We start from the raw sequence: 14,524 nt of genomic DNA on the forward strand, positions 1-14,524 counted from the left end.
TGGTAAAATTGCCAGATGAATCTGTTAGACATTTGCATCAAAATAAGTTACGGAAATATATACAGCCTATAAATGCAGTAGGGATAATCTATGAGGCTGACACAGAATTTGGGAAGGTGCAGCACGCGCCTATTCAAAGAAACCCTAAAGTAGACAAACTTTTAGATAGGATCTGTGTTTCAGAGGAATGGAAACATTTAGATAGGTCACAAAGGGATCAGTTGAGCAGATTAATCAAATCTTTCCATGTAGTGTTTGACGGGGAGATTAAATGTGCGAAGGTAGGATCCCACAGTATCAGGTTAAAAACGGGAGTTGAAAGAAAGCAACCTCATGTTTATAAGGTACCTGAGGCGTTGAAGCCACAGGTGGAAAAGCAAATTGCTGATTTGTTAGAAAGAGGTTTAATTGAACCTTCCACAGCAGAGATTGCTTACCCTATTGTGTGTGTAGCGAAACGGGACGGAAGCATACGTTTATGTTGTGATTATCGAGGGCTTAATGCGGAAAGTCAGATTGTCCCATTTCCTATGCAAAACGCAGAAGAGCTTCGATATAAGGCAGGGGCAGCACGTTATTTGTCTACGCTAGATATTCTTAAGGGGTATTGGGAAATCCCTATGGAGAAGGAAAGTAGACATCTGACGAGTTTTGTTTCTCCGAAGGGTCAGTATCAGTGGAAAGTGATGCCGTTCGGTTTGTCAGGTGCTGCCACAACTTTCCAAAGAGTTATGAATCAAGCTCTTAGACCACATAGTGATTATGCTGAAAGTTTCATCGATGATATAATTGTCTATTCGTCAACGTGGGAAGAACATCTTAAACATTTAAGAACCGTACTCAGTACTTTACAGACATTGAACTTTACGGCTAATTTAAAGAAATGCTCTTTTGGCAAGTCGGAGGTAAAGTATTTAGGTCACATAGTAGGCTCAGGCAGACATGGCCCAGATCCAGAGAAATTGCAGGTCATTAAAAATTTGAAGCCACCTAGAACCAAAAAGGCATTAAGATCAGTTTTGGGTTTATATAATTACTATCGAGAGTATGTTCCGAATTATGCAAAAGTAGCTAGGCCGTTAACTGATCTCACGAGAAAATCTATACCTAATGATATACCTTGGGGGTCTGAAGCCGAGAAGGCATTCAAAGAATTAAAGGATGCTTTGTGCACGGCATCGTCTTTATATACGCCGGATATACGGAAACCTTTTGAAATTAACACAGACGCCTCACTAATAGGTATTGGAGCGTGTTTACTTCAACGAGATGAGTATGGGAAAGCTAGACCGATAACATTTGCTAGCCAGAAATTAACTAGCGCTCAGTCTAAATGGAGCACTATAGAAAGAGAGGCGTATGCAATTATTTGGGCTCTCGACAAGTTCGAAACTTGGACATACGGAAATAAAATTTTGTTGCATGCAGACCATAACCCATTAAAGTACTTAACCGAAGGGATACCCCGGAATGCAGAGATGGGCATTAGCTCTATCCCGCTTCCAAGTCACTGTAATGCATAAACCAGGAGCTAAAAACTCCGATGCAGACGCATTGTCGAGGATCCCTCACGAATGTATAAGTGACCAATAATCTGAACTAAATTGGAAAAAACAAAGAAACTAATGTTGGTATCATATATATATATATATATTTTTTTTTTTTTTTTTTTTTTTTGTGTGTGTGTGTGTGTGTTTGTTTATTATTGTAACACTAGAAAGGATAATGTTCAATGCTATTATGGCAAAAAGTATATAGATATTGTAATTTTCATTTATTATTTTTTTTGTATTATTGTGGTTTGTATTATTGTTTGTATTATTGTGGTTACATTTACTCTAGAAAAGATGGTGTTATTAGGGTATATTAGTAAACGAATAATTCCTTACAGAAGTGTCAGTGAGTTGATATTGCAATGTTTAGTTTGTATCGCTATAGAAATTTGGACATGTGCAGTTTTTATGTTTATGTGTTTTAAGTGTTCTTTTTTGTGTTAGTGTTTATAACTGTAGCATGACCCTTTTTTTTTTGCTCTCTGATTTTACTGTGATTCCTTGTGCTGTGTCCCGGAAAAGAGGGACTACCTGGTAAGTGCCAAAATAATATGGGTTTCAAATTTTTCGACTCAGTCGTAAATATTTACAAACCAGAGGGGAGGTGTGAAGTTCCTTCCCCTGATGAAAGACGAAGAACGGAAGTGACTTACCCCGGAAAAACCGGTCGAGGCAGGCTGGTGGGGGGGGAAAGACTGGACGGGGAGGGCACTGGGAGTTTGGACCGGCGAGCATGCCGTGTGAGAACGTAGAGAAAAGAAATATGTTTTAATTTCTTTTGCGCGCCTTGTATATATATATTGTATATAGTTTATGTTACAGTGTACTCGTTGTATGGTGTATCCATAGTGCAGTTTGTGTAATAAATTAGTGAAGAAAAGGTCAAAGCGGACAACTGTTATTTTCCCACTATGGTAAGTTTACACAGAAGAACCCACCTCGTGTTTGAACGAGCGCGAGGCATGACATTCAGTAACTGCAGTTTTTAATAATTAATGATTTTATGTTTTGTTGCGAGATACAAATGCGCTTTGTTGCATAAAGAGAGTTTCACAGAATTTGTTTCTGCTTGAATAGTTAACCTAACAAAGATAAAGTTTTTTTGATATTTAAAAATATTTGAATATACAGGAAACATGATAAACTTTTAATTGTAAAAGGCCGTTTAAATCAACATATTCCTACCGAAAGTTTGCAAAATATAATAAATTTAAAAAAAAACATCATAATGTGTTTTCGTTAAATATTAATTTAATTCTGTCTGTAACTGATATAGTTGTAATTTCATCGTGTTGTTTATGAAATGACTGCTTTTTAAATATCTATGAACGCTTTCGAGTTTCCTAGGTTAGATTCAGAGTGCCAAATGGAAGAAAAATATGAGAAATTACCCTATGCATTTTGATGAAATCATAATTGCAATTTTCGAAAACGTTGGAGTAAGATGCTGTGAAATCATGCTCTTATATACAAAGTAATCTAATATAGGTTTAATTAATAAGAGCAAAATGTAATCTTTCTGTAATAATGAAAATTTTGCTTTTTCTGTTATAAGTAAAATCTAGTTATTGCTCCTATCTTCGGTATTTTTTAACATATTTCGCTGACAGACCAAAGCTAGTAAACCTGATCTATAACTTCTGTCGTAGGATTTCAAATGGTAATAATTTAAAATTCATTAATATCATTAATCAAATAATTAATACAATTCGAAATCCAAGCCATTGCATCATGAGATCTCCGGTATTTAATCAAGTCTGTCATCAACCGAGAAAAGTTAGGAATCTCTATAATTAGTGTATATGGGCATCCTTCTACCACAGATTCGAATAAGAAGATATAAATTATGACAAACGGAAGCTTCAAATACTTAGTAAAAGTAGTTCTAAACACATATATGAAAATATTCGACTTTGAAACTTTATAGAAAGATAGCAGCCGGTACAATACTGAAATGAAACTCGGAGATGAATTAAGCAAGCAGGCACTTCATTGCTCAGATTGCATAAGATCTAGAATATGGATTGTTTACTGAAACCGACAAGGAAACAACTGCAAACAATGAGATCCTGAGCTCTCGAAGACGTTCAATAAGTTTAAACCGCAGATAAAGCCCTTCTGTAAGAAGCTCACGTTATCTAAAGCAAAGATATTTTATCATTTTTAAGGACTGTCATTGTCTTAACAACAGTTTTTGCAATTTTCTTTAAGTATCATTTGAATCATCTCAACATTATATTTTGAAATGATATCATGTGAGTTCTACTCATAATACTTAGATACAAAACTTGAAAACGTCGCTTCACATCTGTAGACGATCTAAGTATTCTTTTACAGGTAGGATAGTATTTTAATATATAGCAGTTTTCTAAATAAACAGTAAATTTTAAATTTATTTTGCACTCAAAACAAACAAATTATGTTAAACTAGAGTTTCAGCTAGTTACATTATAAAACTTTACGTTATATTATGTGTCATTTATTTGTATGGATATTTTTGTTTTGTTGAATTGACCCTTATGTGGAGATATAAATTAGTCTGAAGCCATAAAGGATAATGAGTACAATTTGAATCTAAAGAACATCTTAAAAAACGTTTTAGTCAGTCTGTATGCAAGAAAATAATTATTTACAAACTGAATATTAATAGGATGAAATTTGTTTATATAAAGGTACAATTTGTCGTATTACTATTAAAAAGAAATTAAGTTGAGGAAAAAATTATCAGAGCAAAACTTATTATTTTTCTCCGGTTTTGAGATATTTGTAACAATTAAAGATGCCTAGTGATGTTGTATGTGTTGATAATATCAATTTTGCTGTATATGCTAGATCAACTATTTTACTAATTATAAAATATTTACCTTTTCTCCCAAAAACAAAAGCATAACTTTCTTGGAATTATTCTTTATTAAAAATTTAATTGTAAATTAGAAATGAATACTGAAAAAAAAAGTTCTTTACGATAGAGACCTTGGAAGTGACGAAATAGTTTAATTAAGGTAAAGTTACCTGCCTAAAACGAACAATGCCTTCGTGGTTGCCTTTCTAAGGAAAACTGGTTCTTATGTCTATTACACATGGGTAAAGCCACGAAAATGCCTATGTAGAGAAACCTTTTGCCACTTTGAACACATTTCGAACAACCAGTGTGCCATAAGGCTATTGGTGAAGTGGAGAGGAAGCTATTGCTTTGGTTGCTGGAGAGAAATTAATTGGCCATGTTTCGCGATTCATTTGGACCCGTACGCAATTAAAAGAAGAAATTTTACTGAGGTAGTTTAGAAAAGCTGAGTGTACGAGTAAGACCATCTGATCCTTCAGCTAAATAAAAATAAAAAGAAATTATGAAAATATATCTCTAGAATTAGTATTTTGAAAATTTATGTTTAACATAAAGGATCTGAAACTGAAAATTATTAATTAATTTTTGTTAAATTTATATTACAGAGCTAGCTGATGCATTATAACAGCGGTCGCCAACCGGTTGTCCGTTAAACCTTTTTGATGGTCCGCAGAAAACTTAAGTCATTATTTATATTTTTATGAAGATTCGGTTTAAAAAATGACGATTAACAAAACCTATTATGGAATGTGGCTTATACTTTTCTTTTAATTTTATCTACTACTTTTAGCGAAATTCCTTCTGAATTTAGCGACTATTTAGCTACGTTTGCAGGTGTATCTAGCGATATTTGAAAGTGAGAGTTGGCATCCATTGATATGCTGCTGTTATCAATAATAGCGCGAACTGGAATTCTCTTTCCTTTTGAATTACAAACATATGCTGTTGTAGTCGTTAATAATACGGTTTTTTTCCTTGTCATTAGGTAACTTGATGGATTTTTAAGAGTCACCTGCATTCTTGTTTATAATTGCATCACTGGAAATTTCTGTTTTTGTTTTTCTAACTGTTGATCGAGGACGCCATTGCTGAGTAAGAGAGGATTATTATGTTTACAATAATTAAAAATTGGTGGCCTAACACTTTCAGTTTATTAATATTGCTTTGCGTTTGCCGGTTTGTTCTTGCTTTTCGTGAAGTTCCTTTTCAATGATATGGAAATGTGAAGCTTTTTATATGAGAAGGTAAGTTTTTTGTACTTTTCATATAATTTTTCACTGTGAACGAAATATGTGTATCGGTGAGATATTAATAGTATTTTAACTGTTACTTTTAATCAGGGCCGTAGCCTGAATTTCCATAAAGGAATGCTTCTGAACACCAAATATTTCGAAAATTATATTAACGAATGAAAATTAGAATTACATATATTGTTTTTGCATGTATGTTTGTACATACATGTTATTTAATGCAGTGAGTTATTACATGTATTGTTTGTAATATTGTTTTTGCGTATTAATATGTTGTTTTTAAGGCCTGATTTAAGGTGTTTTTTTTTTATTATTTATATTAGTGGTCCGCCAAATATAAAATTATGTATGTAGTGGCACGGGAAGTTCTAAGGGTTGACGACCGCTGCATTATAAGATAGACATATCATGAATTTTACTCACTGCATTTTACAAAGTAGCTCTTCACCTTAGAAATGTTATGTCTAATGGTTGTGGTTTCGGCTTAGTAGATTATGGCAAAACACACTAGGACTATCTGCCTAAGAAAGAGATACTTTCGTGGAAATCTTTATGTGGGAAACTGACTCGCGTACACGTTACACATGAGAAAAACCTCGAAAACCGCCATGCAGCCAGCCCGTTCGTATAGAATCGAACCCAGATTAGAACTAGCAGAGTTCAGCGAATTTACCGCTAGGCCGGTGGTGGGCCCTACTGGTTGTGACATGCTGTTGATGATAATTGTAATCAATTTGATGTTATTTTTCTAAACGTATTCATCTTACCTTGTGACCTTAATTTTATGTTGTTATTTTGTAAGCTATTGTTTTTGTATCTTTAGGTTACCCAATCTAAAAGAATATCAATAATTCACTAAGATGCAGATTTTTCGCTAATGTATATTTTAATAATAAGTTAATAATAAGAACTGGTCAGAAATGAAATTTAAGTCTTCGCTCAGGTTTATCTTCAACTATATTTGCGGTCTTGCATTTGATTGCCTTTCATATTTTATGCCACAACAAGTTAAGCGAAAAGTTTTAAGATTTTGGAAACTCCAAAATGATCATTTAAAGACTATTCTGTACTCCTAAAACGTAGTGATTATAACTAAATTTCACAATAAATACTAAACATACTCTGGCTTTTCAATGATAACCATCAACTTTACTTAACCTGTAGTTTAACTGAAAAATTTTCCTGCATTGTGAGACGTAATCAATAGAGTTTGATCTCTTACTTTTAGTAGGAACTGCCTTTATTTAGCACTGCATCAAAACATTCGTGAAATTGTTGTAAATCAGGATAATTGAAAAATAGAAGTATTTCATACAGGGCTTAATTTTAGAAGCCAACCAAGGAAGTCTCCCAAGGGCAAACTTCCTCAAAATATATTATCACTAAGGGAACTATTTTAAGATGCAATTTGTTAAAAAAAAATAAAAGACAAAAATGATGCTGATAAAAATATTTATTTAATGCTAAGACACTTCTATTCACATTCTTCTGTCTTTTCTGAATTAATAATAACTGACTACATTAAATAGCTACAATGACCATATTTGGGAAATAAACATGGCATTTACTATGTTTTGAGACTCCCCATTTGCTAAATAACTCAGCACTTCTATATTTTGGAACAGAAATCATTGACGCTTTGAACTGAGGATATTCTAGTATTTAGAGAACTTCAACAGAAACCAATAAAGTGCACCTCGGGAAAAAATAAAAATAAAATTCAGATGACGTGGCAATTCTACAATGGAAAGTTTTTGTTCAAATGCAAGTTTGGGTTTGGCAAATCAGTCAACACTGTCTCTCACATCTACAACTACTGCTGTAGAGACATTAGAATTTTTTCTACTGCTGTACTGTACTACTGCTGCAGAGACATTAGGATTTTTTCTACTGCTGTACTGTACTACTGCTGTAGAGACATTAGGATTTTTTCGAAGCAGAAAACTGAAGAAATGTGCAATGCCCTTGCCGGGACGCGAACCTCCGACCTCTCGAATACACGCCGAGTGTTCTGATCAGTACACCACGAAGGTATGCTAAGAAGGCGGAAGGAATACTTTCACTGTTACTTCTTAAAATTCTGAATCATATCAGGCAAGCACTTATAGAGACTTATCTACAACAGTTCCAATTCTTTCTCAATGAATATTTGCCCGGAAGCTATACAGCCCGTAATATTGCTGAACACTAGTCGCTCGAGCAGGGTTCAAATCCCGTCCAAGATAGTTGTTGTGGATATCCTCACGTGAGATGGAAATGAGAGCTAGCTTCCACTAAAATGACCTCAACGAAGGCATCTCTCCGCTTAGACAGATAGCCCTCGTGTGCTTAGCATACCTTCGTGGTGTACTGATCAGAACACTCGACGCGTATTCGAGAGGTCGGAGGTTTGCGTCCCGGCGAGGGCATTGTACATGTCTGCCTGTCTCTTCTAGGCAGACCACATGGTTAAAACGACGAAATCGTGTAGTGGAGATAATTGACAAATTCTGACGTTGAACTGTGTTGCACTGTATTCCTACTTTACGTGAAATAAATGTTTTTCTACTTATTATTAGCCCTCGATTTTCCACTCGACGTCACTCCCTTCATTACTACTTTTGCGAATTTTCTTTCGCTAAGCGCAGTTTGTGACCCCATGTTCTATGGCAATTTTTCAACCTTTTGATGCCATACTATCACCTCTATGAATTTGTGGTTTGGATTCAGAAATACCCTGGATGTATATGTATTATATATATCTATATTTATATATAGATAAAAATATATATTCATAAACAGGCTTAACATAATATCAAAACTAAAAGAAGAATTCATAGTAGTACAACTCTAAAAATAATAATGAAAGTGCAAAAGAGGAAAAAATACAAGATAATAAAAATATAAAAGTAAAAAATAATCTCCTTTTACTGAAACTCCAATTCAGAATTTATCAGGGGAAAATGAATTAAAGCTTCATAAAAGTCGATTATTATGTTTCGAAAACGTGTTTCGTTCTATTGGTTCATTTGAGATCAAAGACCGAAAAACGAATCCATTAAATTTTCATTTAAGACACTAAAATTCATATAAAACCGAAAACTCGATTCTTAAATGCACCAGGATTTTCCCTACACGCCTTCGAAACACTTAATAACGAAATCTATTTCATGCATATATATGAAAAAATTTAATTTTAATAATTATTTTCTATATTCACCTTAAAATTTTAAAAAATTCTTCGAAACATTTATTAAAAACAACTACTTCTAAAAAAAGTTTCCAAACAATGTTTCTTTTAATTTACATGTTACTTATAAAATTTAATAGTTTCTCTTCTTTAAATTCAATTTAAAGAATATTTTCAGGGTGATATTACATTTTTCTTCTAATTTATAAATTTTAAGTTATATATATATACACTCCAAACTAGATATTCATAAACATCAAAAGTGTATCTTTGCACTGTATTGTTTTCAATTGAAAGGGTGCATTACACTGCGAAAGATAAAAGAGTGATCTCGGCTTTTCAAGAATGAAACGATCTTTCGTCCCTCAATATGAAATGAAACTTTCCCTTTGATTTCAGCGTCTAAGAAAAGATTGAGTTTATATGTGATGGGATGTTTTTAAAGTGAAAGTACTAACGAAATGAGAGATTTTTAAAAGTTTAAAATTTAGTAAATGTTGAGAAAATTTTAGAAAGCAAACGTTGTAATATATATATTAAATTTAATGAAAAATATAAATTTTAATAAAAAGTATTTTGCAAGAAAAAGTTTTGCCGATTTCATAGAAAGATCCTGTCTTTTCAAGGAAGAATTCCCTCTTAATTTTTATAATGGCTCATTTTATTCACATTGAATTCCAAAATATCATTACTCAGAATGACTAACCTGTAAATTTAACCCATGCCACCTAACAACTCAGCCAGCAGAAAACAGTTTGTTTGAATAAAAATATCGAATTACTTTAGTATTTCCTTATCATTTCCTAAGAGAAAATCAAACTGAAATTAACTATTAATATACAATAAAAATAAAATACACAATAAAAATTTTTCTATACATACACTCCAAACTAAACACTCATAAACATCAAAACTGGAGCTTTGTACTGTATTATTTTCAACTGAAAGAGTGCATTACACTGAGAAAGATAACTGAGTGATCTCGGCTCTTCCAGAAAGAAAGGAAGTTTCGTCGTTTCGAAATGCAATGAAACTTTCCATTTGAATTCAGCGCCAAAGGAAAGGTTGAGTTTATGCTGTTTTGGAATCAGACAAGAAGTAAATAAGTTAAACCGATATAATTAGTCTGTCTTTCTGAACCAACAAACCTTTTGTTTCTGGTGTATTATCTTCTTCAGTTGCACAAAATAATTAAATAAATTTGTAATACTATTCATTATTTTTAATGGGATGAACTAGACTTTTTTCATTTTGCAGAACAAAAAACAAAATTCAAACTGAAACGCATGAGCACATGTAGTCTAAATTTTGATAAGGATGATGTAAAATTATATTATTATATATTATAAAATTTTAAAAAGTGAGATGTAAAATGTGTAGAATAACCTTAACGTTATTCCTGAACATCTTACTCTCAAAATTAGGGTGCCGCATTATCATTCTCACATAAGGGAAACTATTAATCGCTTTCATTTAAAACAATAAACCCTTTAATAAATGTACGGAATCGAGTTGAGTCTAGAAAAGAAGAAATTTTCAGTTATTGGACTACTGAATAACAGCGTTATATTCAAAATATAAATGACAAACAGATGCAATCTCATTGTCTGCACATCTTAGAATAAATATCTATGCAAAAACTAAACCATGCTATCAAACACAATACTTATCTTTTCCTTTATGGGGATTACATGCCGGTGATAAGCTAACAACTGCGGCTTTTTCTCCTTTGATTTGTTATCATTATTTGTGTTATGAACACTATGGAGTTCTGGCAGAAAATATCTACAACATTTGAATAGAATCAGTTTATATTTGAAAATGTAAGAAACTGTTTTTTTTTTTTTTTTTTTTTTTTTTTGTTTTTTTTTTTTGTTTTTTTTTGTTTTTTTGTTTTTGGTAACAAATTATAAATATCACTTTCATAACATAATTTTTATTCGAAGATCTACTAAATATCGCAGAAAATTATCACAAAGTAATTTATATTGTTTGAATACGGTGATGCACGTGAATGAGAACTATCTATCTAAGAGGATGGCTGCAATCGTAGAGTAGTCTCTATGAGAAACCTGCTCGTACTTCCGTTGCATGTTGAGAAACTACCAATATTTAGCATTCTTAGCGCCTAGGCTACTAAAGGGCAAAAGTTATCCCAAGTAATTTAAAGCGTACAATGCAACATATGGAGCATTCCTAGCTTGTAATCAGAATAATACAAGAGAGATTTAACGCATTATTATTTAATAATGCGTTAGTGCAGTACATATATAAAAAAAAAAAAAAAAAAAAAAAAAAAAAAAAAACAAATTTTCAAACTGCTAATTTAAAATCCAATGTAATCTCTGTGGGTAAGAAAACGTTGACTTGTGTACTTACATTATTAAAACACTGAATTTCAGTATTCGGATATTATGCTAATAAAAAAATAAGTATAAAATTTTTAAAAAATAAATCAGTTTATAAAAAATTACCTTCCTTTCAATTAACATTCATTTCTTAAAACTGAAGCAGTAAATTTGAACAATCCTGTGTAAAAATGAAAATTAATTGGGTTAATTTAACAAAAAGTTTTGAAATAAGCAAAGTCTGCATTTAGGCACAAACAGAAAATTCCAGTTAATAAAGGACGTAAAACAATTGAAACAAATTAGCACTTAAGAGTCATTGAATTCTGCAACACTTTCGTATAATCTGTGTAAATACACAGAACAAAATAGAAACATATGCATGTTTCAGAATATTCTGAACGCCGGAAGAAATTAAAAGCTCAAAAATGAAAAAAAAAAGAGTGCAAGACAATGTTGGTGGGAATCTCCGTAGTGAAAACTGGCAGGCTAATTAGTTGTCTCAATTTATAATTACCTCTACAAATGCATTTCTGTAGATCGAACTAAATTTGCAATATTTCTAACAGTAAGTCGCATCATGTAATTTTTAACAACAAATTTCTATTTTTCAAGCAGAATTAGATTGTTTTCATTTGACATATAAAATACGTTCTAGAAACGCTGGATAATCTAAATTATACTTTTACATCTTGTAATTATACTTTTAAAACAGAAGAGATTGTAAGCTATTTTTCTTAGAATCATATTGCCAGCTTCTCCGATGCATCGATAAATTGTGTCTGTATATATATATATATTTCGTCATCGGAGCCATTCTTGATTTAACGTTAATTGTAGGAGTTTATATTGTCTTGTACCAGCAAAATATTACCCTCGCCATTCTGTACCTTAATATTGCTCCTCATTTCTCGTTAATAACTACTACAGATGCTAAGTTTTGATTCTGGCAAGACCATGAAAATTTCTATCGTACTTTTCGGTTTCAAAATGATTACTTTGAAACTCCCTCTCTTATAAGTTGCACGTACTTCTGCATTTTATTTTGCGGTGCTAAAAGCAATCCTTTCGATCTAATGATATGATAGGATCTAATGTTATGCGTAGTTTTAATTAACCAGTCATGAACAACTTAACATTTTTATAAAAACAACACGCGTTCTTAAAGGCTTGAGGTACCCCTTTTCTGTATTTTTAAATAAACGCATTTTGTTATTTTCTTGTTTTGACATATTACAATATGATTATTACCTCATTTTAGATGCTTTATTACTTTTCAATTTAATTACTTGTTTTACTTTTTCATTTTATTGACGAACTTTGCTAATCCTAAATGTCTGGGGAAGGCTGCATATGTTTTTATTAGAAATACCTTATACGCGATGTTACTTTTTTTAATACTTTTACATAAATTAAAATTGTTATAGCATTCTTAGTTAGAACACCCACTTTTCTTACATTCTTGTTTTAAACATGAAATTATGTTAAGAGATAAATATCAGTCCTCTTTCAAGCAGAAGTTTCACATTTTTCCCTCTAGAAAATTCCTCTGAAAATTAATATTTGAAGGAAACCGGTACCTTGTCAGTCTGCTATCATGAACCGAATTGACGAGGCAGAACGTAACTGTAAAGATTTAGGTCTCATTAAATCAAGACGGGAGTGTATATCGGATATCAGGCTACTTCATCCACTCCGATACTCAGGAGAGTTGTATGCGGTATCAAGTGTGCATAGTTAGAATAACATTTTGGTTTAGTATGAAGGGGTTGCAAGAATTGGCGACAAAGTTTCTAAGATTAAATTATATCCGAAAACATAATACTCAATGTTTTTTGAAAGCGAGATCATTTAAAAAGTGATGACAGATTAGATATTTTTCTGCGCCTCGGATTGAGCTGATAAAAGTAAAATATTGAGTGACGCTTTTATCCTCTTAGGGAAGGAATTCGTCAAATAGAAGGTACTGAAGGGTATACAGCCCTAAATTTCTACAGTGAGGAAGCTAACACTGGTATCATTCAGCACGCTTCCGAATTCTAGAAAAGCTCTGCAAAATTATCTTTAGCACGTTTTCTCTGCTTGTATTTATATTTACCAAATTATGCATAACCTGGAGATGATTTTCACATAAGGTCTGAAGACCTCGCTAGAGATCTCACTTAAGTTATCGCAGAAGTCAAGGGTTAAGTCATATCAAGACAGTCAAAAGTTACCATGTTCTTTCTTTGGATATAAATCACGGGATAAAACAACCAACCTTTAGTTACTGACAAGGAGGAATGTTGATCGGGATAAGGGATAGATAAAAAGTGAAGCATACTTCAATAAATGTTTTCCTTCGTAGCTTTCTCAAGAGCAAAAATTACGGTTATAAATTTCACCACAAGTAATTTTTCTTTGCGTATCACATGTTTCTAACGCAGGTTTAAATGTCGCGTTTTAACGTTTGGAGCCTTAAAAAGTTATTAATTTATATTGTTGTGTAATTTATAGCTTTATGTTTTGAAAAGCTGCTTTTAAAGTTAGTACTGTTAGTTCGATATATCCTTTAATTAAAACTGGTACTGTTATCGTTGATACCTATCATATTCACTTTTTCAACCATTTACGAAGTAACCACAGTACAGTAGAATCCCTTTTAACCAGGAGAAACGGAATTGAGCCGATTCCGGAGAAGAGCTTTTTCCATAGAACATATATTTCTAGAACTTACTTGCTTATGTTTTGTAATGCCATTTGTAGAAATTGCAGCTTACGAATTCCATCTATCTTTGATCTGCAGACCAAAATTAAATATTGGAAATCTTGCAGATTATTAAAAATTAAAACACATAACATAATTTTATATTTAAAAAAATTAAACATTTTAAAATTACAATATTTATTACCGCACGAAAATTACGAATTTCTTAGTGTTAAGGGATAAAACTTCAGATATTTGATTATCACCGTAGTTTTGAGAATTCGCTGTGTAAACAATGAAGCTTCATTACATCATGCACGGACGAAGATGAACATTTTTTTGAGAAATCATGAAAATCTTCAATTCTACATCAGCTACCTTCTATGTTATTTTCTTGCTCTGAGTGTCCTCTTCATCTTCATCCCTTTCTTTCTCATCATCTTCCTTCTTTCACAGTACATGTCCAATTATGTCGTCATATTTTGATACAGTGTAAAGGAAGAAGAATTGTATACACCTGTCCGAACCTGTACCTCCTCTTCACGAACTCCAATCCTGTTCGAATATATAAATAAATCCAAGATGTCTGAAATGAACGCCAGAAGTGTTTTAAAACAAAGAGAATCTTTGTCGCTCGATTCGTCATTTACAAATATAATCAGAAGCCATTACA

At 32.4% G+C, this 14,524-nt stretch overlaps 1 protein-coding gene across 1 annotated transcript in view; it reads left to right on the forward strand.

Annotated features, from left to right (window-relative positions):
• Positions 1-3,711: 3,711 nt before the first annotated feature.
• Positions 3,712-14,524, forward strand: part of LOC118189021 (immunomodulatory peroxidase-like) — a 91,261-nt gene continuing 80,448 nt past the window's right edge. Inside the window, exon 1 of the mRNA XM_085806933.1 lies at positions 3,712-3,890. The gene's annotated coding sequence lies outside the window, so the exon portion shown is untranslated. The remainder of the gene's footprint in view (positions 3,891-14,524) is intronic.

Source organism: Stegodyphus dumicola, chromosome X1 (assembly GCF_044657685.1).
Source record: "Stegodyphus dumicola isolate Sdum_Otavi_A_Nest chromosome X1, ASM4465768v1".
Taxonomy (NCBI): domain Eukaryota; kingdom Metazoa; phylum Arthropoda; class Arachnida; order Araneae; family Eresidae; genus Stegodyphus; species Stegodyphus dumicola.